Source organism: Bolinopsis microptera, chromosome 10, assembly GCF_026151205.1.
Source record: "Bolinopsis microptera isolate Bmic1 chromosome 10, MBARI_Bmic_1.0, whole genome shotgun sequence".
In the NCBI taxonomy this organism is placed as follows: domain Eukaryota; kingdom Metazoa; phylum Ctenophora; class Tentaculata; order Lobata; family Bolinopsidae; genus Bolinopsis; species Bolinopsis microptera.
Genome location: NC_087081.1, coordinates 1,267,405 through 1,295,160, shown reverse-complemented (window position 1 = coordinate 1,295,160; position 27,756 = coordinate 1,267,405).

The window sequence follows — 27,756 nt, the reverse complement described above, 5'->3', positions numbered from 1 at the left end:
GGCATGTTGCATTATTGTTGTAGGTTTATACATTATAACCTACCAGGACGCGCGCCGAGTTGGACTCGTCAACGGTCCTGGAATAATATATGGAACAAATATTTTACAAGTATCACCCATTAAGATGATTGGAGCTGGGCATCACGTTTAGCCAACAGTAACACTGTATCAACTGTACGTATTGTTATTGCTAAGGCCAAGAGAGCGTTCACATTTTACGCCTGCAAGTGTTTGGCGATTTTTATCCCATCCTAGAACTTTGTAGGTTTATATAATCGGGCCATCTACTTAGGACGTCGTTATCTAACGTCGCGATCTCATACCTGATTTCGTGACTAAAATCGGGAAAAAGGGAATTGCAACGTGTATCGATGAAGCAAAATCGTCCGGCGTATATTTACCAAATTATTTACAATCTCTACCCCAACTTCATTTTTACTACCGGTAACCGGTTTAATTCTAACTTCAGTTTAATGTGTTAATTTCTAAATGATGAACAAAGTGTAGCCACATAGATCCGGCCCATTCAAACTAAGAGATAAAGGATTGAAAGGTACTATTGTTTAACAGAAGATTAATGAGAGCTGTACGAGCTATGACTATTGACATTGTCATGCAACTACCACGGAATTACACGGAATTAACTACGTACCGACCCAAAAACGGCTGAATCCCTGCCGAGAGAAAATTTATTTCAGTCTATTTAGTTCTATCGGGTGATAATCGGAATTATAAACGTCCAAAAATACATCGAACCATATTAGTTTTACTTTCATACTTTCATGGTCTCAGGTCTTTCCACAAATTTTTTAAAAATCTCATCAACTGATGGAATTTCTAAAATTCTCATTCACGTAGGCATGTTGGATTGTTGGAGCTGGGCATCACGTAACACGTTTAGCTAACAGTAACATGACTGTAATATCAACTGTACGTATTGTTATTGCTAAGGCCAAGAGAGCGTTCACATTTTACGCCTGCAAGTGTTTGGCGATTTTTATCCCATCCTAGAACTTTATAGGTTTATATAAACGGGCCATCTACTTAGGACGTCGTTATCTAACGTCGCGATCATACCTGATTTCGTGACTGCAATTGGGAAAAAGGAAAAATGCAACGTGTATCGATGGAGCAAAATCGTCCGGCTTATATTTACCAAATTATTTACAATGTGTACCCCAACTTCATTTTTACTACTGGTAACCAGTTCAATTCGAACTTTAGTTTAATGTGTTAATTTCTAAATGATGAACAAAGTGTAGCGACATAGATCCGGCCCATTCAAACTAAGCTAAGATGAGAAATACCTATCTTACGTACTTATAAAACCGCCTGTACGATACGTAATTTTCAATGTTTTCTACAAGTACTTCATAATTTCTATAATCGTCATAATAATAGGATCGTACGTGCCGCAAGCGCAAGAACCAAGATTATTCTGGGACTAATCGAACACGCGCATTGGATCAAAATTATGCTGGAAACGTAGATTATGCACCACACCAACCCGGTGACCGATAACTAAGAACCTCTCATTCAGGATCCCGCAGGTATCACATCACATGAACTCATTCCATGCAACAGAATTTGGAAAGTACCTCACAGAATCCTTTCACCTTCGACATCCTCCTGAAAAGAAGTCCTAGTAATCACCTCCCGTCTCCTACTCATCGTCATTAACTCATCTCCATGACTTTTTTACTCGTATTTAAATTAATATATATATTCGATTTTTCTTTCGTGAAATTGTAACGCGGTTAATTTTTAAGAATTTATTTTTATAGCATTCTCTCAATTTTTAGAGTTCTGATCGTCTGATCGCATCATGACTAATAATAATATACACGGAGTACTATAGGGCTACCGGGGAGGAGTTTGTTAACATACCACCACTATTGTGCACCAAAGAAATATATCCATTATATTGGTTCCGATGTAATGTCTAAAACTTTAAAAGTTTGAGAGCTGGAAGATTAAACAATTGGTTAGGTCGTCAAATTCAGCCCTGGAGCGAAGACTATTGCTATGCAGCTGTTACGTACCGACTCGCCTAGAAAGAAAACTGATGGAGTTACCATTACATCGTCAGGGGCAGTCTCACGTTGTGAGGCACGGGCTTCAAATAGCGTGAAATTTCCAATCTTGGTGAGTTCATGATCACCGTGAATTATATTAATGAGAAATATTTTTGATCTACAATTGTGAGGAATGTTAAAAACATAATATTATGTTAACATTGGTACATAAAATATGACAATACAAGTGAACTATTAGGACTCTTTAGCTGAATTATAGTTTTCATAGTGATGAACGAGCAGGTGAGCTAACTTTGTTTAATCCAGGCAGTTGCCTATTGTGGTAATGATACAGTGTACACTGACCCTTGCACCCAAGATACGATACACGGCATAGAGTACAGGTAACTCATATGACGTAGTTTCTATGACGTAGTTTCTATGACGTAGTTTCTATGACGTAGTTTCTATGACGTAGTTTCTATGACGTAGTTTCTAGGACGTAGTTTCTATGACGTAGTTTCTAGGACGTAGTTTCTATGACGTAGTTTTTATGACGTAGTTTCTAGGACGTAGTTTCTATGACGTAGTTTCTAGGACGTAGTTTCTATGACGTAGTTTCTAGGACGTAGTTTCTATGACGTAGTTTCTATGACGTAGTTTCTAGGACGTAGTTTCTATGACGTAGTTTCTATGACGTAGTTTCTAGGACGTAGTTTCTATGACGTAGTTTCTAGGACGTAGTTTCTAGGACGTAGTTTCTAGGACGTAGTTTCTATGACGTAGTTTCTATGACGTAGTTTCTAGGACGTAGTTTCTAGGACGTAGTTTCTAGGACGTAGTTTCTATGACGTAGTTTCTATGACGTAGTTTCTATGACGTAGTTTCTATGACGTAGTTTCTAGGACGTAGTTTCTAGGACGTAGTTTCTATGACGTAGTTTCTATGACGTAGTTTCTAGGACGTAGTTTCTAGGACGTAGTTTCTAGGACGTAGTTTCTATGACGTAGTTTCTATGACGTAGTTTCTAGGACGTAGTTTCTATGACGTAGTTTCTATGACGTAGTTTCTAGGACGTAGTTTCTATGACGTAGTTTCTAGGACGTAGTTTCTAGGACGTAGTTTCTAGGACGTAGTTTCTATGACGTAGTTTCTATGACGTAGTTTCTAGGACGTAGTTTCTAGGACGTAGTTTCTAGGACGTAGTTTCTATGACGTAGTTTCTAGGACGTAGTTTCTAGGACGTAGTTTCTATGACGTAGTTTCTAGGACGTAGTTTCTAGGACGTAGTTTCTAGGACGTAGTTTCTAGGACGTAGTTTCTAGGACGTAGTTTCTATGACGTAGTTTCTATGACGTAGTTTCTATGACGTAGTTTCTATGACGTAGTTTCTATAACGTAGTTTCTAGGACGTAGTTTCTAGGACGTAGTTTCTAGGACGTAGTTTCTAGGACGTAGTTTCTAGGACGTAGTTTCTAGGACGTAGTTTCTAGGACGTAGTTTCTAGGACGTAGTTTCTAGGACGTAGTTTCTAGGACGTAGTTTCTAGGACGTAGTTTCTAGGACGTAGTTTCTAGGACGTAGTTTCTAGGACGAAGTTTCTAGGACGTAGTTTCTAGGACGTAGTTTCTATGACGTAGTTTCTAGGACGTAGTTTCTATGACGTAGTTTCTAGGACGTAGTTTCTATGACGTAGTTTCTATGACGTAGTTTCTAGGACGTAGTTTCTATGACGTAGTTTCTATGACGTAGTTTCTAGGACGTAGTTTCTAGGACGTAGTTTCTAGGACGTAGTTTCTATGACGTAGTTTCTAGGACGTAGTTTCTATGACGTAGTTTCTAGGACGTAGTTTCTATGACGTAGTTTCTAGGACGTAGTTTCTAGGACGTAGTTTCTAGGACGTAGTTTCTATGACGTAGTTTCTAGGACGTAGTTTCTATGACGTAGTTTCTATGACGTAGTTTCTAGGACGTAGTTTCTATGACGTAGTTTCTAGGACGTAGTTTCTAGGACGTAGTTTCTAGGACGTAGTTTCTAGGACGTAGTTTCTATGACGTAGTTTCTATGACGTAGTTTCTAGGACGTAGTTTCTAGGACGTAGTTTCTAGGACGTAGTTTCTATGACGTAGTTTCTAGGACGTAGTTTCTATGACGTAGTTTCTATGACGTAGTTTCTATGACGTAGTTTCTATGACGTAGTTTCTAGGACGTAGTTTCTATGACGTAGTTTCTAGGACGTAGTTTCTATGACGTAGTTTCTAGGACGTAGTTTCTATGACGTAGTTTCTAGGACGTAGTTTCTAGGACGTAGTTTCTATGACGTAGTTTCTAGGACGTAGTTTCTATGACGTAGTTTCTAGGACGTAGTTTCTAGGACGTAGTTTCTATGACGTAGTTTCTATGACGTAGTTTCTAGGACGTAGTTTCTATGACGTAGTTTCTATGACGTAGTTTCTATGACGTAGTTTATATGACGTAGTTTCTAGGACATAGTTTCTATGACGTAGTTTCTATGACGTAGTTTCTATGACGTAGTTTCTAGGACGTAGTTTCTAGGACGTAGTTTCTATGACGTAGTTTCTAGGACGTAGTTTCTAGGACGTAGTTTCTAGGACGTAGTTTCTATGACGTAGTTTCTAGGACGTAGTTTCTAGGACGTAGTTTCTAGGACGTAGTTTCTAGGACGTAGTTTCTAGGACGTAGTTTCTATGACGTAGTTTCTAGGACGTAGTTTCTATGACGTAGTTTCTAGGACGTAGTTTCTATGACGTAGTTTCTATGACGTAGTTTCTAGGACGTAGTTTCTATGACGTAGTTTCTAGGACGTAGTTTCTAGGACGTAGTTTCTAGGACGTAGTTTCTAGGACGTAGTTTCTATGACGTAGTTTCTAGGACGTAGTTTCTATGACGTAGTTTCTAGGACGTAGTTTCTATGACGTAGTTTCTAGGACGTAGTTTCTATGACGTAGTTTCTAGGACGTAGTTTCTAGGACGTAGTTTCTAGGACGTAGTTTCTAGGACGTAGTTTCTATGACGTAGTTTCTAGGACGTAGTTTCTATGACGTAGTTTCTATGACGTAGTTTCTAGGACGTAGTTTCTATGACGTAGTTTCTAGGACGTAGTTTCTAGGACGTAGTTTCTAGGACGTAGTTTCTAGGACGTAGTTTCTATGACGTAGTTTCTATGACGTAGTTTCTAGGACGTAGTTTCTAGGACGTAGTTTCTAGGACGTAGTTTCTATGACGTAGTTTCTAGGACGTAGTTTCTATGACGTAGTTTCTATGACGTAGTTTCTAGGACGTAGTTTCTAGGACGTAGTTTCTAGGACGTAGTTTCTATGACGTAGTTTCTAGGACGTAGTTTCTATGACGTAGTTTCTAGGACGTAGTTTCAATGACGTAGTTTCTAGGACGTAGTTTCTAGGACGTAGTTTCTAGGACGTAGTTTCTATGACGTAGTTTCTAGGACGTAGTTTCTATGACGTAGTTTCTAGGACGTAGTTTCTAGGACGTAGTTTCTATGACGTAGTTTCTATGACGTAGTTTCTAGGACGTAGTTTCTATGACGTAGTTTCTATGACGTAGTTTCTATGACGTAGTTTATATGACGTAGTTTCTAGGACGTAGTTTCTATGACGTAGTTTCTATGACGTAGTTTCTATGACGTAGTTTCTAGGACGTAGTTTCTATGACGTAGTTTCTAGGACGTAGTTTCTAGGACGTAGTTTCTAGGACGTAGTTTCTATGACGTAGTTTCTATGACGTAGTTTCTAGGACGTAGTTTCTAGGACGTAGTTTCTAGGACGTAGTTTCTATGACGTAGTTTCTAGGACGTAGTTTCTATGACGAAGTTTCTATGACGTAGTTTCTAGGACGTAGTTTCTATGACGTAGTTTCTAGGACGTAGTTTCTAGGACGTAGTTTCTAGGACGTAGTTTCTATGACGTAGTTTCTAGGACGTAGTTTCTAGGACGTAGTTTCTATGACGTAGTTTCTAGGACGTAGTTTCTATGACGTAGTTTCTAGGACGTAGTTTCTATGACGTAGTTTCTATGACGTAGTTTCTAGGACGTAGTTTCTATGACGTAGTTTCTATGACGTAGTTTCTAGGACGTAGTTTCTAGGACGTAGTTTCTAGGACGTAGTTTCTATGACGTAGTTTCTAGGACGTAGTTTCTATGACGTAGTTTCTAGGACGTAGTTTCTAGGACGTAGTTTCTATGACGTAGTTTCTAGGACGTAGTTTCTATGACGTAGTTTCTAGGACGTAGTTTCTATGACGTAGTTTCTAGGACGTAGTTTCTAGGACGTAGTTTCTAGGACGTAGTTTCTAGGACGTAGTTTCTATGACGTAGTTTCTATGACGTAGTTTCTATGACGTAGTTTTTATGACGTAGTTTCTAGGACATAGTTTCTATGACGTAGTTTCTAGGACGTAGTTTCTATGACGTAGTTTCTATGACGTAGTTTCTAGGACGTAGTTTCTATGACGTAGTTTCTATGACGTAGTTTCTAGGACGTAGTTTCTATGACGTAGTTTCTAGGACGTAGTTTCTATGACGTAGTTTCTAGGACGTAGTTTCTATGACGTAGTTTCTATGACGTAGTTTCTAGGACGTAGTTTCTATGACGTAGTTTCTAGGACGTAGTTTCTAGGACGTAGTTTCTAGGACGTAGTTTCTAGGACGTAGTTTCTATGACGTAGTTTCTATGACGTAGTTTCTATGACGTAGTTTTTATGACGTAGTTTCTAGGACGTAGTTTCTATGACGTAGTTTCTAGGACGTAGTTTCTATGACGTAGTTTCTAGGACGTAGTTTCTATGACGTAGTTTCTAGGACGTAGTTTCTATGACGTAGTTTCTAGGACGTAGTTTCTAGGACGTAGTTTCTATGACGTAGTTTCTATGACGTAGTTTCTAGGACGTAGTTTCTATGACGTAGTTTCTATGACGTAGTTTCTATGACGTAGTTTCTAGGACGTAGTTTCTATGACGTAGTTTCTATGACGTAGTTTCTAGGACGTAGTTTCTATGACGTAGTTTCTAGGACGTAGTTTCTAGGACGTAGTTTCTATGACGTAGTTTCTATGACGTAGTTTCTAGGACGTAGTTTCTATGACGTAGTTTCTATGACGTAGTTTCTATGACGTAGTTTCTAGGACGTAGTTTCTATGACGTAGTTTCTATGACGTAGTTTCTAGGACGTAGTTTCTATGACGTAGTTTCTAGGACGTAGTTTCTAGGACGTAGTTTCTAGGACGTAGTTTCTATGACGTAGTTTCTATGACGTAGTTTCTAGGACGTAGTTTCTAGGACGTAGTTTCTAGGACGTAGTTTCTATGACGTAGTTTCTAGGACGTAGTTTCTAGGACGTAGTTTCTAGGACGTAGTTTCTAGGACGTAGTTTCTAGGACGTAGTTTCTATGACGTAGTTTCTAGGACGTAGTTTCTATGACGTAGTTTCTAGGACGTAGTTTCTATGACGTAGTTTCTATGACGTAGTTTCTAGGACGTAGTTTCTATGACGTAGTTTCTAGGACGTAGTTTCTAGGACGTAGTTTCTAGGACGTAGTTTCTAGGACGTAGTTTCTATGACGTAGTTTCTAGGACGTAGTTTCTATGACGTAGTTTCTAGGACGTAGTTTCTATGACGTAGTTTCTAGGACGTAGTTTCTAGGACGTAGTTTCTAGGACGTAGTTTCTATGACGTAGTTTCTAGGACGTAGTTTCTATGACGTAGTTTCTATGACGTAGTTTCTAGGACGTAGTTTCTATGACGTAGTTTCTAGGACGTAGTTTCTAGGACGTAGTTTCTAGGACGTAGTTTCTAGGACGTAGTTTCTATGACGTAGTTTCTATGACGTAGTTTCTAGGACGTAGTTTCTAGGACGTAGTTTCTAGGACGTAGTTTCTATGACGTAGTTTCTAGGACGTAGTTTCTATGACGTAGTTTCTATGACGTAGTTTCTAGGACGTAGTTTCTAGGACGTAGTTTCTAGGACGTAGTTTCTATGACGTAGTTTCTAGGACGTAGTTTCTATGACGTAGTTTCTAGGACGTAGTTTCAATGACGTAGTTTCTAGGACGTAGTTTCTAGGACGTAGTTTCTAGGACGTAGTTTCTATGACGTAGTTTCTAGGACGTAGTTTCTATGACGTAGTTTCTAGGACGTAGTTTCTAGGACGTAGTTTCTATGACGTAGTTTCTATGACGTAGTTTCTATGACGTAGTTTCTAGGACGTAGTTTCTATGACGTAGTTTCTATGACGTAGTTTATATGACGTAGTTTCTAGGACGTAGTTTCTATGACGTAGTTTCTATGACGTAGTTTCTATGACGTAGTTTCTAGGACGTAGTTTCTAGGACGTAGTTTCTATGACGTAGTTTCTAGGACGTAGTTTCTAGGACGTAGTTTCTAGGACGTAGTTTCTATGACGTAGTTTCTATGACGTAGTTTCTAGGACGTAGTTTCTAGGACGTAGTTTCTAGGACGTAGTTTCTATGACGTAGTTTCTAGGACGTAGTTTCTATGACGTAGTTTCTATGACGTAGTTTCTAGGACGTAGTTTCTATGACGTAGTTTCTAGGACGTAGTTTCTAGGACGTAGTTTCTAGGACGTAGTTTCTATGACGTAGTTTCTAGGACGTAGTTTCTATGACGTAGTTTCTAGGACGTAGTTTCTATGACGTAGTTTCTATGACGTAGTTTCTAGGACGTAGTTTCTATGACGTAGTTTCTATGACGTAGTTTCTAGGACGTAGTTTCTAGGACGTAGTTTCTAGGACGTAGTTTCTATGACGTAGTTTCTAGGACGTAGTTTCTATGACGTAGTTTCTAGGACGTAGTTTCTAGGACGTAGTTTCTATGACGTAGTTTCTAGGACGTAGTTTCTATGACGTAGTTTCTAGGACGTAGTTTCTATGACGTAGTTTCTAGGACGTAGTTTCTAGGACGTAGTTTCTAGGACGTAGTTTCTAGGACGTAGTTTCTATGACGTAGTTTCTATGACGTAGTTTCTATGACGTAGTTTTTATGACGTAGTTTCTAGGACGTAGTTTCTATGACGTAGTTTCTAGGACGTAGTTTCTATGACGTAGTTTCTATGACGTAGTTTCTAGGACGTAGTTTCTATGACGTAGTTTCTATGACGTAGTTTCTAGGACGTAGTTTCTATGACGTAGTTTCTAGGACGTAGTTTCTAGGACGTAGTTTCTAGGACGTAGTTTCTATGACGTAGTTTCTATGACGTAGTTTCTAGGACGTAGTTTCTATGACGTAGTTTCTAGGACGTAGTTTCTAGGACGTAGTTTCTAGGACGTAGTTTCTAGGACATAGTTTCTATGACGTAGTTTCTATGACGTAGTTTCTATGACGTAGTTTTTATGACGTAGTTTCTAGGACGTAGTTTCTATGACGTAGTTTCTAGGACGTAGTTTCTATGACGTAGTTTCTAGGACGTAGTTTCTATGACGTAGTTTCTAGGACGTAGTTTCTATGACGTAGTTTCTAGGACGTAGTTTCTAGGACGTAGTTTCTATGACGTAGTTTCTATGACGTAGTTTCTAGGACGTAGTTTCTATGACGTAGTTTCTATGACGTAGTTTCTATGACGTAGTTTCTAGGACGTAGTTTCTATGACGTAGTTTCTATGACGTAGTTTCTAGGACGTAGTTTCTATGACGTAGTTTCTAGGACGTAGTTTCTAGGACGTAGTTTCTAAGACGTAGTTTCTATGACGTAGTTTCTAGGACGTAGTTTCTATGACGTAGTTTCTATGACGTAGTTTCTATGACGTAGTTTCTAGGACTTAGTTTCTATGACGTAGTTTCTATGACGTAGTTTCTAGGACGTAGTTTCTATGACGTAGTTTCTAGGACGTAGTTTCTAGGACGTAGTTTCTAGGACGTAGTTTCTATGACGTAGTTTCTATGACGTAGTTTTTAGGACGTAGTTTCTAGGACGTAGTTTCTAGGACGTAGTTTCTATGACGTAGTTTCTATGACGTAGTTTCTATGACGTAGTTTCTATGACGTAGTTTCTAGGACGTAGTTTCTAGGACGTAGTTTCTAGGACGTAGTTTCTAGGACGTAGTTTCTATGACGTAGTTTCTATGACGTAGTTTCTATGACGTAGTTTCTATGACGTAGTTTCTATGACGTAGTTTCTAGGACGTAGTTTCTAGGACGTAGTTTCTAGGACGTAGTTTCTAGGACGTAGTTTCTAGGACGTAGTTTCTAGGACGTAGTTTCTAGGACGTAGTTTCTAGGACGTAGTTTCTAGGACGTAGTTTCTAGGACGTAGTTTCTAGGACGTAGTTTCTAGGACGTAGTTTCTATGACGTAGTTTCTAGGACGTAGTTTCTATGACGTAGTTTCTATGACGTAGTTTCTAGGACGTAGTTTCTATGACGTAGTTTCTATGACGTAGTTTCTAGGACGTAGTTTCTATGACGTAGTTTCTAGGACGTAGTTTCTATGACGTAGTTTCTAGGACGTAGTTTCTATGACGTAGTTTCTAGGACGTAGTTTCTATGACGTAGTTTCTAGGACGTAGTTTCTATGACGTAGTTTCTAGGACGTAGTTTCTAGGACGTAGTTTCTAGGACGTAGTTTCTAGGACGTAGTTTCTAGGACGTAGTTTCTATGACGTAGTTTCTATGACGTAGTTTCTAGGACGTAGTTTCTATGACGTAGTTTCTAGGACGTAGTTTCTAGGACGTAGTTTCTAGGACGTAGTTTCTAGGACGTAGTTTCTATGACGTAGTTTCTATGACGTAGTTTCTAGGACGTAGTTTCTAGGACGTAGTTTCTAGGACGTAGTTTCTATGACGTAGTTTCTAGGACGTAGTTTCTATGACGTAGTTTCTATGACGTAGTTTCTAGGACGTAGTTTCTAGGACGTAGTTTCTAGGACGTAGTTTCTATGACGTAGTTTCTAGGACGTAGTTTCTATGACGTAGTTTCTAGGACGTAGTTTCTATGACGTAGTTTCTATGACGTAGTTTCTAGGACGTAGTTTCTAGGACGTAGTTTCTATGACGTAGTTTCTAGGACGTAGTTTCTATGACGTAGTTTCTAGGACGTAGTTTCTAGGACGTAGTTTCTATGACGTAGTTTCTAGGACGTAGTTTCTAGGACGTAGTTTCTATGACGTAGTTTCTATGACGTAGTTTCTATGACGTAGTTTATGTGACGTAGTTTCTAGGACGTAGTTTCTATGACGTAGTTTCTAGGACGTAGTTTCTATGACGTAGTTTCTAGGACGTAGTTTCTAGGACGTAGTTTCTAGGACGTAGTTTCTAGGACGTAGTTTCTAGGACGTAGTTTCTATGACGTAGTTTCTATGACGTAGTTTCTATGACGTAGTTTTTATGACGTAGTTTCTAGGACGTAGTTTCTATGACGTAGTTTCTAGGACGTAGTTTCTATGACGTAGTTTCTATGACGTAGTTTCTAGGACGTAGTTTCTAGGACGTAGTTTCTAGGACGTAGTTTTTATGACGTAGTTTCTAGGACGTAGTTTCTATGACGTAGTTTCTATGACGTAGTTTCTATGACGTAGTTTCTATGACGTAGTTTCTAGGACGTAGTTTCTATGACGTAGTTTCTATGACGTAGTTTCTAGGACGTAGTTTCTAGGACGTAGTTTCTAGGACGTAGTTTCTAGGACGTAGTTTCTATGACGTAGTTTCTATGACGTAGTTTCTAGGACGTAGTTTCTAGGACGTAGTTTCTAGGACGTAGTTTCTATGACGTAGTTTCTAGGACGTAGTTTCTATGACGTAGTTTCTAGGACGTAGTTTCTATGACGTAGTTTCTAGGACGTAGTTTCTAGGACGTAGTTTCTAGGACGTAGTTTCTATGACGTAGTTTCTAGGACGTAGTTTCTATGACGTAGTTTCTATGACGTAGTTTCTAGGACGTAGTTTCTAGGACGTAGTTTCTAGGACGTAGTTTCTATGACGTAGTTTCTAGGACGTAGTTTCTATGACGTAGTTTCTAGGACGTAGTTTCTAGGACGTAGTTTCTATGACGTAGTTTCTATGACGTAGTTTCTAGGACGTAGTTTCTATGACGTAGTTTCTATGACGTAGTTTATATGACGTAGTTTCTAGGACGTAGTTTCTATGACGTAGTTTCTATGACGTAGTTTCTAGGACGTAGTTTCTAGGACGTAGTTTCTATGACGTAGTTTCTATGACGTAGTTTCTAGGACGTAGTTTCTATGACGTAGTTTCTAGGACGTAGTTTCTAGGACGTAGTTTCTATGACGTAGTTTCTATGACGTAGTTTCTATGACGTAGTTTCTATGACGTAGTTTCTAGGACGTAGTTTCTAGGACGTAGTTTCTATGACGTAGTTTCTATGACGTAGTTTCTAGGACGTAGTTTCTAGGACGTAGTTTCTAGGACGTAGTTTCTATGACGTAGTTTCTAGGACGTAGTTTCTATGACGTAGTTTCTAGGACGTAGTTTCTATGACGTAGTTTCTAGGACGTAGTTTCTAGGACGTAGTTTCTAGGACGTAGTTTCTATGACGTAGTTTCTAGGACGTAGTTTCTAGGACGTAGTTTCTAGGACGTAGTTTCTATGACGTAGTTTCTAGGACGTAGTTTCTATGACGTAGTTTCTAGGACGTAGTTTCTAGGACGTAGTTTCTATGACGTAGTTTCTATGACGTAGTTTCTAGGACGTAGTTTCTATGACGTAGTTTCTATGACGTAGTTTCTATGACGTAGTTTATGTGACGTAGTTTCTAGGACGTAGTTTCTATGACGTAGTTTCTAGGACGTAGTTTCTATGACGTAGTTTCTAGGACGTAGTTTCTAGGACGTAGTTTCTAGGACGTAGTTTCTAGGACGTAGTTTCTAGGACGTAGTTTCTATGACGTAGTTTCTATGACGTAGTTTCTATGACGTAGTTTTTATGACGTAGTTTCTAGGACGTAGTTTCTATGACGTAGTTTCTAGGACGTAGTTTCTATGACGTAGTTTCTATGACGTAGTTTCTAGGACGTAGTTTCTAGGACGTAGTTTCTAGGACGTAGTTTTTATGACGTAGTTTCTAGGACGTAGTTTCTATGACGTAGTTTCTAGGACGTAGTTTCTAGGACGTAGTTTCTAGGACGTAGTTTCTAGGACGTAGTTTCTATGACGTAGTTTCTAGGACGTAGTTTCTATGACGTAGTTTCTAGGACGTAGTTTCTAGGACGTAGTTTCTAGGACGTAGTTTCTAGGACGTAGTTTCTATGACGTAGTTTCTATGACGTAGTTTCTAGGACGTAGTTTCTAGGACGTAGTTTCTAGGACGTAGTTTCTATGACGTAGTTTCTAGGACGTAGTTTCTATGACGTAGTTTCTAGGACGTAGTTTCTATGACGTAGTTTCTAGGACGTAGTTTCTAGGACGTAGTTTCTAGGACGTAGTTTCTATGACGTAGTTTCTAGGACGTAGTTTCTATGACGTAGTTTCTATGACGTAGTTTCTAGGACGTAGTTTCTAGGACGTAGTTTCTAGGACGTAGTTTCTATGACGTAGTTTCTAGGACGTAGTTTCTATGACGCAGTTTCTAGGACGTAGTTTCTAGGACGTAGTTTCTATGACGTAGTTTCTATGACGTAGTTTCTAGGACGTAGTTTCTATGACGTAGTTTCTATGACGTAGTTTATATGACGTAGTTTCTAGGACGTAGTTTCTATGACGTAGTTTCTATGACGTAGTTTCTAGGACGTAGTTTCTAGGACGTAGTTTCTATGACGTAGTTTCTATGACGTAGTTTCTAGGACGTAGTTTCTATGACGTAGTTTCTAGGACGTAGTTTCTAGGACGTAGTTTCTATGACGTAGTTTCTATGACGTAGTTTCTAGGACGTAGTTTCTAGGACGTAGTTTCTATGACGTAGTTTCTAGGACGTAGTTTCTAGGACGTAGTTTCTATGACGTAGTTTCTATGACGTAGTTTCTAGGACGTAGTTTCTATGACGTAGTTTCTATGACGTAGTTTCTATGACGTAGTTTATATGACGTAGTTTCTATGACGTAGTTTCTAGGACGTAGTTTATTAGTTTCTATGACGTAGTTTCTATGACGTAGTTTCTATGACGTAGTTTCTATGACGTAGTTTCTAGGACGTAGTTTATTAGTTTCTATGACGTAGTTTCTATGACGTAGTTTATTTGACGTAGTTTCATGACGTAGTTTATAGCGGTTTGTAACGTTGGATTGTAACGTTGTAACGTTGGATTGTACTTGCACTTTAGAAACACTTTTTAGATCACTTCTTCATTTGATTGTAGATTGTACCTCTGTTTATTATTTCAATAATTGCATTATGTTTATTAAAGCTTATAGTTCATGAAGGATCTGCTCTGAATAAAAAATTTAAGAAATTTTTAAATCACCCACTTTTCAAATTCTTGAACAATAATAAAACATTAATACATTCTTTCTATTTTGATAAGGTACAATACGGGACAATCTCCGTACGTGACCTGTCCTGACGGACGGGTACTTTATGCAGAACTGCCTTTTCCACAGCCCCTGGTCACAGGTATTTTACCACAAAACTCTTTATTATGTTTATTTATGTCTGGTAAATGTCTGATTGTATCTTTTACCTACTTTATTCGATATTTCAGATTTGGCCGTCAAATTTATCAATTTCTATTTCACATTTTGTCTTTCATAAAGATATTGGCAGATAATTCCAGTTTATAAATAAGTGTTATTAAAATAATAAGTGTTATTGAAATAATAAGTGTTATTAAAATAATAAGTGTTATTAAAATAATACCTCCCTATCCATTATCCAATCTCTAACAACGGCCAACAAAGCACGAATCAAGAGTATCAGTTCAATCGATGTAAATGATGATGACTCTTGTTCTATGGACAACTGTTTAGATAATCCTACAGCTAGTATGTGGTGCAAACTAACTGCTATCTGCAAAAAACTAATTGGGTAAGAGTCACCACTTTAGTAACTTTAGTAACTTTAGTAACTTTAGTAACTTTAGTAACTTTAGTAATCACCGGGAATAAATCGGGTTAACTTGTAACTACTACTAATTTACTAGGATTGCTTTTGTTATATTACTGGTTTACTACATCTAATACATCTCAGCAAAGTGCTCACTAGTGCTATAATTAAGTACTTTATATGAATCCAAACTCTTATGACTTATATTCGGATCAGTTTAATTGAATTATTAAAATAACATTAATTGCGTCCAGTGCGGAGTACCTGAAGGAAGCTTGTCAAACCTGTGAGGATGTGAGATGCCCAGTAGGAGAGGAGTGTAACATGGTTCATGACCTGCCTGTTTGTTTACCAAGGGTTCATGGTGGTTGTGAAGTGGCGAGATGCGGTCAAGGTTTGTTACACTCACTTGTAAAACATATCAATCTATAATAACTTATTCAACTATTTGGTTTGAAATACAAATCAATAGCTGTGTAGGCAAACAGGTACAATGCCGGCCGGCTGTTACGGTAACAGCCCTCTAACAGCCCTCTAACAGCCCTTTAACAGCCCTCTAACAGCCCTTTAAACAGCAGGCAAATACCTTGTCGGACCTTATTTGAACGGACATTAATTGAACACTGGAGGCCCTAGCGTTCATCTTAACGTCCGTTCAAATAATATCCGTCTGTTTAAGGTCCGTCCAAATTTAAGTCCGTTGAAAACTATCGTTTAACAGAAGATTAAGGATAGCTGTACGAGCAATGCCTATTGTCATGCAACTACCACGGAATTACACGGAATTAACTACGTACCGACCCAAAAACGGCTGAATCCCTGCCGAGAGAAAATTTATTTCACAGTCTATTTAGTTCTATCGGGTGATAATCGGGCCATCTACTTAGGACGTCGTTATCTAACGTCGCGATCATACTTGACGGATGTTACTCGTCTAAATTTCTTCGAAGTAGCGCGCGCCGCTTTCTTCTCGAAATGTTACCCGATGGCAAGTGCTACGAAGTAGCGCGCGCCGGGCCAGATCATTAACAATGGTCAAGATCATACCTGATTTCGTGACTGCAATTGGGAAAAAGGGAAATGCAACGTGTATCGATGGAGCAAAATCGTCCGGCTTATATTTACCAAATTATTTACAATGTCTACCCCAAATTCATTTTTACTACCGGTAACCGGTTTAATTCGAACTTTAGTTTAATGTGTTAATTTCTAAATGATGAACAAAGTGTAGCCACATAGATCCGGCCCATTCAAACTAAGAGATAAAGGATTGAAAGGTACTATTGTTTAACAGAAGATTAAAGAGAGCTGAACGAGCTATGACTATACTATTGACATTGTCATGCAACTACCACGGAATTACACGGAATTAACTACGTACCGACCCAAAAACGGCTGAATCCCTGCCGAGAGAAAATTTATTTCACAGTCTATTTAGTTCTATCGGGTGATAATCGGAATTATAAACGTCCAAAAATACATCGAACCATATTAGTTTTACTTTCATACTTTTATGGTCTCAGGTCTTTCCACAAATTTTTTTAAAATCTCATCAACTGATGGAATTTTTTCCGTTCACACTCTTTTGTAACAAGAATTGCGCCGGTTAGCGGACGCTAGATTTCCATCGACCGTAATTAAATACAATTAACGATCGTTTCATATTGGTTAAATTACCAAATTTCTTTGGGGCGTTACAGAGAACAAAATGGAGGGGTTGCCGTTGTCAATTATTTGAATCGAAAGTTAAACGACCGGACACCGTAGCGCAGCCTGTGCGGTGATATGCATGATGCAGTTAAAAGGACATCTGTCCGACAGCGACTCTTGTCCGACTCAATATGTTACCAGAAAAAAAAGACATCTGTCCGAAATTGTGATCTAATTGCAATACGACACATTTCCATTTTCCAATTAGAGACATGATCTGAACTGAGATATGACCTGAGCTGAACTCTACCATAGTTTATTTTCATTTGATGCAAAAAATTGGACAATAGTTTAAATGTTATAACTGATCTCCATACCGCTCTCCTGTGTGTAATGTAGGCTGTGATGTGATTGGCAGCTTGTTACAGCTTGTTATTGTACGGCTAGCATAATAGCATGATCCTGTCCTGGCCTCAAATAGTCAATCACGTATCGATGGATCAGATCTCAATGTAATGGATCAAATCAGCATTATATTAGGACTGTGGGAGCAACGTCACAAGATTACACGTGAGCTTGTGAAATACGAACGTGATCCGAAATTACAAATGATTTCAAAGGATTTCAAGGATTTCAAGGATTTCAAAATAAAATGATCATTACAATAAACATTGTGTCGGATCTAAATTTTTAAAAATAAAGATAAAATGAAAGTCAATTGACTTTTTAGAATAGCTCGGTTTTTAAACTCTTTAGACTATAACCGTCAACCGTGCATTTTTCAGGACAGGTTTCGGTTTTTTCGTTTTTAAAAACGAAAAAACCGAAACCTGTCCTGAAAAATGCACGGTTGACGGTTATAGTCTAAAGAGTTTAAAAACCGAGCTATTCTAAAAAGGAATGTTCATGACGCGAACAACCAGTCCTTTGTGTCCATGCCTAAGATCCACACATAAATTCCACACTAAATCAAAAGTGTGAAACGCACATGAAAAATAACACACTGTCGGATCCACGTTTCGCATGTTGAGTCCGTGAGTAATGTTGTAGGTCCTTCCTTTTCTTTTCTGTCACTCGGGGGGAACCTCCGCTTGTTCACTTTACTCAAGAATCTGGCAGTTTCTCTGATCAATAGGATATCCTTGAAGAGGTCGGCAAAGGTCTCCGCTCCAGAGGTGATCATGGTTCTCGCCTGCTGACCTATGTTTCGCCTCAGGTCGTCGTAAAGCGAACAATCCGTGAGAACGTGTTTCTCATCTTCAATGATCGGCTCAAACATTGGTAGTTCGGCCAGTATACCGACAGCTTCAAGGTCTGATGAAGAACAGTGCTTACAAATGCGACTGAGCGGATTTTCACGGTTGATGGTGTATCTACCGGTCTCGATGTTGAACTTATGAGCACTCATTCTGAACTGCGCCAGCCGCTTCACCTCTTCTACACTGAGCTGCAGATTCAGGTACGCTTCAGCTGTAAATTCACTTTTGATAGTGTTGTAGAAACTGAGCTTCCGGTTGTTTTGCCGCTCATCGTTCCAACAGTTAATAAAGGTACTACGTAGTGCTGTTTTGAATTGGTTGGGGTAGGTCAACCTGCGAGATGATACTGACTGAAGGCTTTGTCGGAGATCTTCTATACCTTTGTACCATGGCAGATTGAGTGTGCGTTGTTCTATGAACGCCTGTCTGGCTAGACTTGTGCAACCAGCTCTGTCCATTTGCTCAAGTCGGTTGAAATACCCAAATACTTGCTTTGATGCCTTTATCACTAGGGGGCAGCGGCCTGTATCACCCCATACACTCGCATTTGAGGTTTTTCTGCCCACTCCTAAGGTCCACTTGAGGAATGAGAGATGGAGCTTTTCGAGAGGATCTCTTGCAGTCTCCTTCAGGATAGATTTGGTGTTGATATTATCTTGATAGTTTCTGACAAAGAGAGTCTCTGGGAGCCACACCTGACATCCGTATGTCACAATCGGTACCACAAGCGCGTCGAATAGCTTGAATACGATTGTTCGCCTGAAGTGTCTTAAGTCAATACTGCTTTTTAGCGCGAAGTAGCTTCTGAGACCTTTTTGCTTCAGTTTGTTCTGTGCTACTGCTGAAGAACCGTTGAGGGTAAAGGTTATCCCGAGGTAGCAATATTCTCGAACTGATGTGATGTTGGTTTCGCTGAGTTGGAATGTCAGACTCTCTTTAAGGAGCCTCCCGGAACGGTTGAACACCATCACTGCCGTTTTTCCGATGTTAACGGTTAGTCCCCATTCGATACAGTAACTGTGTAAAACGTTTAGAAGTTTCTGTAGTCCAGTATGGTCAAGGGCAAGAAGTATAAGATCATCAGCCCAGAGGAGATGAGTGATATTAACATTATTCAGTTCAGGGACGTTGACTTCCTCAGCGTTATCCAGATCTAGGGAGAGTTGGTGGATGAAACACTTGAACAGCTCAGGAGACATCGGGTGACCTTGCTCAGTCCCACAGTGAATGTCGATTGTCTCTGACAATCTGTTCAACAGTTTGATTTTTGCTGAGGAATGTGAATACATCTGCTCGATACATTGAAAGTATCGACCTCTTACTCCTAGCTCCCAGAGTTTATAGAGCATGGCATCTCGGCACACAGAGTCGAACGCCTTCGCGTAGTCGACGAAGCATCCATATAGCCTCTTTTTCCGTTGCGTTACATACTTTTGGATGCAAGTTGAGAGTGTTAGTATGTGGTCACTCGTCTGTGCTTTTTTACAGAACCCTAGCTGGTTTATGGTGTCTGGACAGTTCAGTGACCGGAATGTGAGTAGGCGCTGTAATAAGATAGTTGAAAACAGCTTCCCAACATTGCTCGCCACGGCTATCGCCCGGTAGTTGTTCGGATCGTATACACTCCCCTTTTTGTGCAAGGGGGTAACTAGAGAGGTCGTCCATGGATACTCCCCGAGTTTCAAACAGTGGTTGAACAGGTTGAGAACAGCTGACAGCATTGGTTCATCTGACGAAATGAGGAACTCATTCAGGATTTTATCTTCGGCGATGGCTTTCCCTTTCTTAAGGCCTTTGATGGCGGTCCGAAGTTCCTCTATTTCGATATCTTTGTCCAGAACTTCCACGAGTTCATGAACACGAAGTTCAGTCTTTCTGCGTTCCGTGAAGTCAGCAGTTTCTTCATTCGGGATGGAAGGTTTTGAGTACAGCTCTTTGAAGAATTTACAGAAGTTCATCATATCGAAAACGTCCAGCTTTGAGCCATTTGAGGAGAAGCTTTTAAGTTTCTTAAAGCGACTCCAGTTTATGTCGCGCCCCCCCTACAAATGTGATCCGAAAGTTGAACAGATGTCGCCAAAAACGACTCCTATCTGACAGCGACTCTTGTCCGAAACCGGTAATTCGACTGTCGGACAGATGTCACCCAATCAAATCTGTGGTAGTTAATACAATGTGAATCATAATAAAATGTATCGTTCATTTCGTCTAAATATAATGAATCAATCTATTCGCAATCATGTTCAACATGATAATCATAACATCATAATTTATACAACAACATAACGGATTACTAATATCGGGAGCCAAGTCTGTGGTTGCACCAAGCACCCACAACAAAATGAGAAGTTTGTATCGCATGAAGTTAACGAAAGCTTAAACGACAAATATCAATGCGAATCAAAATGTATAATAGCGAAAAAAGATATACATGCGCGACGTACACGATTTATTAGCTTGATTCTTGGTATAGAGTATACCTTGACATAAAAGCATTGTAAAATGCGCGCGCGCGACCATCAAGTGATAATTTGTAAAGGAGCACGTGTTTGCGGAGGTTAATGCATGTTTTGCTTTGTGACACCACGAAAAACCTATACCCATTCTCAAATCCTACCACTTCTAACCATTTATTGCCATTTTAGGCGATGGAAAAAAGACAATAGTGAAAGGTTACGAATGGTCGTTTTTGCAGAAAAAGAGGGATTTTAGAGAACGAGGTAGGTGGGTTAAAATATGTCGTCAGTCCTTCCGTTAAGTTACCATGACAACTAGACAATTAGGCGCGCGTCGCGCGCAAGGGTTGCTTGCGGAGATGTGATGTACGTATAGCCAGTAGTCAGTGTATGCGCGGCGCGAGTGTATTTCCCTGCAGTTTCTTTTCGTTTAAATCGTAAATTCGCGCGCAAAAATTTCAGCGGCGCGCCTTCCATTAATGATGCATTAGACGCATACATTATAAGCATCGAGTGTGTTTAACGGACGGTCACTTGCGCCGCGCGAAATATGAATAGCATAGCGATCGATTATGTGTCAACACTTACAATTTAATATTATATTGTGTTGTAAGATTTTTTTGTATAATGAGCCAATTTATGTTTTAAATTGATGAGTAATAATAGTTTTTGTTATTTGTTATTGACAAATACGCGTTCAATTCAATGTTGTGTGTTGATAAATATGGTAGTAATATGATTTTAAATATATGACACAAGTATCATTCTTACATTACATTAGAATTATATAAATATATAATTCTGGTTTACCATCAAAAAGGAAGTAACAAATGTTTTTTCTGCAATCATATTTAAGTTACAAATCACTAAACTGTAAACTGAAAACACAAATGACAAAGCCACGCGCCGATTTGTACGGCATTTTGTCATTATAACAACTTTTTAAATACCACAAATTCTGCCCTGTTCATTTTTCTTATAATTAGTATTGAACATAACTTTTGTGAAATAATGATTTGATATTAACTCCAAGTATCATTCGTTAAATTTTAGTCCAAGATTGGTTTTTTATTTTCAGATGCGCGCATGTTTTGCTTGATTTTACAATCTGCAATTTTGGAATATCCTCCGCATAACTTCGGCTTGGAATTTACAAAAGTGTGCTGCCAGCTGTACAGTAGCAACGAATTTAAAACCTGTTTTGTCAAACACAAATTTGATTAAATTCATTTTAACTGCGTTTGTTGTTTTTCAATAATTATTTCTATTGACTTGACAAGTCAAAACCTTAGTTAAATGTCGGTTTTATGAAAATTTTCAAGTATTGCTACAGGGCCTTTGGAATGACTTTAGATGGTGCAAATTTAAACTATTGCCAGGAACTTCATGTGTTTTGGAATGTCAAATTTAAATTATTTGCAGCTTCCCTTTTTTGATCGTTTTTTGCTCATTAATGTTCAATGACTAAAATCCAGATAAAACGGATTTTAATTTATATTTCATTAGTAAAACAAAGTAATAGTCTGTCGAAAGACTGTTACTCATTGCAATAAAGTTGTAATTCTACTAACGTGTACAAATGGCTCTGTTCCGTAATTTTATTATCTTCAGCTGTATGTGTGCAGCTGGTTATGAAAAGTTGAGAACCGTTTGGTGTTGATTTAATTTACGGGATCAACTCTATTTTAGGATTCAAATTCATTCATGCCCTTGTTAACTACATTTAATAAAGATCAATGTGGCAAGAAAACTTAAGTGCTTTTAATTTATTGTAAAACCAATAAATCTTCAATTAGAATGAACACACGACCGGCACTTCACACGGTGAAAGACAACCTTGGCATTCATCAGCAGATAACATGCATCAGCAGATAACCCTTACTCTTCAAATTATTTGATAATCATGAGGTATTTACTAATCACTTATAACTTATAATTATAATTCGTAAGTTCGTTTATACTTTGATCTATGAAAAGCTCTGTAATTACTACTTTCATAAAAATTTGCTTTTAAACCTTACCTAAGTTGGCACATGATATCATGAATATTGGATAATTTGTATTTTAACAGTTTAGCCAGTTTTCCTATCAGATCATTTTAAATGCATCTTAAACTGACAAACTCAATTTTGAGCCTAATGTAGCCTGGTATTAATTATTATGGCGTAAGTGGCTGTTTTAGTGGTTTATTTGATTGCTATACCATAGTCATAGCAGCTTCATAATTGATTATTACTGTAAGTTCTAAGGTGTCGATAATTGGTGGTTAATATTGATCAAAACCGACCATTTGTTGACAATTAGTCACATATTTTATTCAATTTATTGTAATTCGTGTACCAAATGTGGTTTAAAAGATACCATATATGTGCTGAAAACAGCGGTTAAATTGGTTTGAAACGTGCAATTACCCACATATATGAAACCACGTATCTACATTTGATACGTATCCTCCCTTAACAATTATTCTGACGTACTGAGTTGAATTTCAGAGCTTAATCATCGCTTGAATGACTTAAATGTACATCTTTGTTGGGTATATTTTAATGTCGAAGCGTGTAATAAATGTTAGAATTTATTTATTAAAATATGGCTATTTAGGTGGTTTATCTATCTGTATACTCACATGTCATGATACGAGCTTCATTATTCATTTGTACTGATAATAATGAAGTGCTGTAAAATGGTGGTTAATAATGATCCAGAGAGATATTATTCTATCATTTATGTAGAATGTAGATCATTGTTTAATAAGTCTGAATAGATGTACAAAATTTTGTAAATTTGCAGCCGTCTCACATGTCACTATAAAGTGCTTATCACTATATAGTCCTGTCCCTATATAGTGCAGCAATCCTCAAATGTATCTAACCATCTCATTATAGCTTGTTGTGCTCTCTATAGATGTGGATACTGGCGGGGAGGTGATAATTGTTTGTTTACATTAATAGTGAGCACATGTTAAGGAGGCTGATGAGGTGATAATTGTTTGTTTACATTAATAGTGAGCACATGTTCAGGAGGCTGAGGAGGTGATAATTGCTTGGTTACATTTTAGGGCGAGCACATGTTCAGGAGGCTGAGGAGGTGATAATTGTTTGTTTACATTTTAGGGTGAGCACATGTTAAGGAGGCTGAGGAGGTGATAATTGTTTGTTTACATTAATAGTGAGCACATGTTAAGGAGGCTGATGAGGTGATAATTGTTTGTTTACATTAATAGTGAGCACATGTTAAGGAGGCTGAGGAGGTGATAATTGTTTGTTTACATTAATAGTGAGCACATGTTAAGGAGGCTGAGGAGGTGATAATTGTTTGTTTACATTTTAGGGCGAGCACATGTTAAGGAGGCTGAGGAGGTGATAATTGTTTGTTTACATTAATAGTGAGCACATGTTAAGGAGGCTGATGAGGTGATAATTGTTTGTTTACATTTTAGGGCGAGCACATGTTAAGGAGGCTGAGGAGGTGATAATTGTTTGTTTACATTAATAGTGAGCACATGTTAAGGAGGCTGATGAGGTGATAATTGTTTGTTTACATTAATAGTGAGCACATGTTAAGGAGGCTGAGGAGGTGATAATTGTTTGTTTACATTTTAGGGCGAGCACATGTTAAGGAGGCTGAGGAGGTGATAATTGTTTGTTTACATTAATAGTGAGCACATGTTCAGGAGGCTGATGAGGTGATAATTGCTTGGTTACATTTTAGGTCGAGCACATGTTAAGCAGGCTGAGGAGGTGATAATTGCTTGGTTACATTAATAGTGAGCACATGTTCAGGAGGCTGAGGAGGTGATAATTGTTTGTTTACATTAATAGTGAGCACATGTTCAGGAGGCTGATGAGGTGATAATTGCTTGGTTACATTTTAGGGCGAGCACATGTTAAGCAGGCTGAGGAGGTGATAATTGCTTGGTTACATTAATAGTGAGCACATGTTCAGGAGGCTGAGGAGGTGATAATTGTTTGTTTACATTAATAGTGAGCACATGTTCAGGAGGCTGATGAGGTGATAATTGTTTGTTTACATTTTAGGTCGAGCACATGTTAAGGAGGCTGAGGAGGTGATAATTGTTTGGTTACATTAATAGTGAGCACATGTTCAGGAGGCTGAGGAGGTGATAATTGTTTGTTTACATTAATAGTGAGCACATGTTCAGGAGGCTGATGAGGTGATAATTGTTTGTTTACATTTTAGGTCGAGCACATGTTAAGGAGGCTGAGGAGGTGATAATTGTTTGTTTACATTAATAGTGAGCACATGTTAAGGAGGCTGATGAGGTGATAATTGTTTGTTTACATTAATAGTGAGCACATGTTAAGGAGGCTGAGGAGGTGATAATTGTTTGTTTACATTAATAGTGAGCACATGTTAAGGAGGCTGATGAGGTGATAATTGTTTGTTTACATTAATAGTGAGCACATGTTAAGGAGGCTGATGAGGTGATAATTGTTTGTTTACATTAATAGTGAGCACATGTTCAGGAGGCTGATGAGGTGATAATTGTTTGTTTACATTAATAGTGAGCACATGTTCAGGAGGCTGATGAGGTGATAATTGTTTGTTTACATTAATAGTGAGCACATGTTAAGGAGGCTGAGGAGGTGATAATTGTTTGTTTACATTAATAGTGAGCACATGTTCAGGAGGCTGATGAGGTGATAATTGTTTGTTTACATTAATAGTGAGCACATGTTAAGCAGGCTGAGGAGGTGATACATATTTTGTATTATAGAAGGCTTGTAACACTTGTAACGCCTTCTTGTTACCCCCCTTTGAGGACCCCGAATTATTTTCTGAACGAAAGCTCAAAAATAACCGAGAAATCGACCTTCTTATTAACTCATTTTGATGACTGTTTCTGACCTAAAATTGCACGAAAAATCGATTTAGCTAGGTTTCAGAACCTATAAACACTTCCTTATCCCTCAAAATTGATGTTTTATAGTTAATACGACCAACAAGCAACATATATTTTGATCCTTCGGTTCTACTCATGACCTAGACAGTTAAGCTGAACCCGACAGATTGAGGCAATCCTCACCTTAACTGATCAAACTGGTACTAACACAATTTTCAGATATAAATGTTCTTTGCGATACGTTTATTGCAGCTTTGCAACTTGAGTGAAGACCAGAGTACGAAAACACACAGCAGGTAAGCAACTCACTTTTGGTGACTGTTCCTCACGAACATTCTGATCCTGTAACATATGAACAGGGAGATCGTCTCCTTAACAAATCGAACAGGTACTATCACAATTTCCAGAGCACAGCATGATAACAAAGTCAAAAGAAACACAATGAAGGTAGGTTACCAACACCACAATATAACAATCATACTGACAACTGAATTAAATGTATTCTGACGACGGGCAGCCCTGATGTGCTCCGTGGTCCTCAACGAGCGACCACTTGTAATAGAGGTGTTATGTCATGTGACACCGATCCGTCCAATCACAAACAGGAAAAGTGAGCAGATCGATATCGTGTGTTTACTTTCCTTATCTTTATTTGACCCTCTGTTCACATTGTTATCTCTACCACATCTTGACTCGGCAAGGTCCGCGTGCAATATCTGCACCGCGGTAAACACGCCATGATTACGTCATGAACTTGAAATAGTGTGATTGTTGTACACTTATATAACCGTGCCCATCGCCCACGTACATTACAAACTGTTGGGGGGTGGGGGTGGGGGCGGGGGATGGGGTTTAAGATAAACAACCGATCTTGATAGTGTGTTGGTCGCTCCTCCAACTGACTGTGATGCTAACCGTCCAGTCATGAACGGAACATTAACATTCTTTAGTTATAGCATGTTTCAGTTTCATTTTTCAATTGCGGAGATTAGTATTATTAAAAACATTTACTCTAATATGAGGTCGCGATTATGAACTGAGTGAGATTCCAAATGATGAACTGTGCTTTAAGTTTACACCAACTGGAAGCAAAGGAATAATGCATATATCCATGAGTGCTCCTTTGCTTAACTTAGACCTTTAGACAGTAAGTGTTTGGAAACAGAATCTAGGACACGACTTCACTGACAAGAACTGTATGTTCCAGGAGGAGGCAGTATACAGGAGGACAAGCATGGTTATACCTGACAGAGTTGAAGTACTAGTTCAACATGGTGCAGTTCATTTTTGCCAGGTTAGACACTAAAAATTTCAATTTGTGCTTTGTAATTAGTCATTGCCGTTTTAAATATGTAAACTTGGAGTCCTTCTCACAATTGTAATAAGAGTTTGTGTAACTTTAAAATGCTGCACTTGCCCTCAAGTCAATGGAATTCATTTTGTGTGCGGGGTGTTTATTTTAGATGAGATAACACGGAAGTTCAAGTATTGATAAAATCGATAACGGGTAATAGGTGCGCTGTTGAAATGGTTCAGTGAACCCCTCTTTAGTTCGTTTACCAGCTGCATTTTATTTCGGATCATGGGTTAGAACTTTGCTGTACGCTATTAAAATTGCTATTCGAAATATACTTGTACTAAATGTAACTGGTAGATATTTTAGCTGGTACCGTACACATTCGTGTCGTTTTTTCCTGTTCAGTCCTCCTCCTCCTCCCCCCCCTCCTTTTTTTTCTCCACCTCAGTCCTCCTCCTTTTTTAAGGGAGGTCGACAACGATTTTTTTAAAATGACCAGGGCTACTTGAATAAATAAAAAATTATGTTATTATTCTGTTCCTGACTGGACGATCAGCACCACAGTCAGTTGGAGGTATATTTTATTTAAACCTGCTAATTGCAGGTATATTTTATTTAAACCTGCTAATTGCAGGTATATTTTATTTAAACCTGCTAACATTTCTTGTCAGAGAATTCGTGTCCTAGTTTTTATTGTCAAACACTTACCGTCCAAGTTAAGTTAGGGAGCACTCATGGGTATATTCCTTTGGTTCCAGTTGGTGTAAACTTAAAGCACAGTTCATCATTTGGAATTCCACTGAGTTGATAATCGCGACCACATATTACAGCAAACTGTACATATTACAGCAAACTGTACTTATCTCCGCAGTTCAGCCGAGACATACTATAACTAAAAAATTATGTTATTATTCTGTTCCTGACTGGACGATAAGCATCACAGTCAGTTGGAGGAGCGACCAACACACTATCAAGATCGGTTGTTTATCTTAAACCCCATCCCCCGCCCCCACCCCCCACCCCCCAACAGTTTGTAATGTACGTGGGCGATGGGCACGGTTATATAAGTGTACAACAATCACACTATTTCAAGTTCATGACGTAATCATGGCGTGTTTACCGCGGTGCAGATATTGCACGCGGACCTTGCCGAGTCAAGATGTGGTAGAGATAACAATGTGAACAGAGGGTCAAATAAAGATAAGGAAAGTAAACACACGATATCGATCTGCTCACT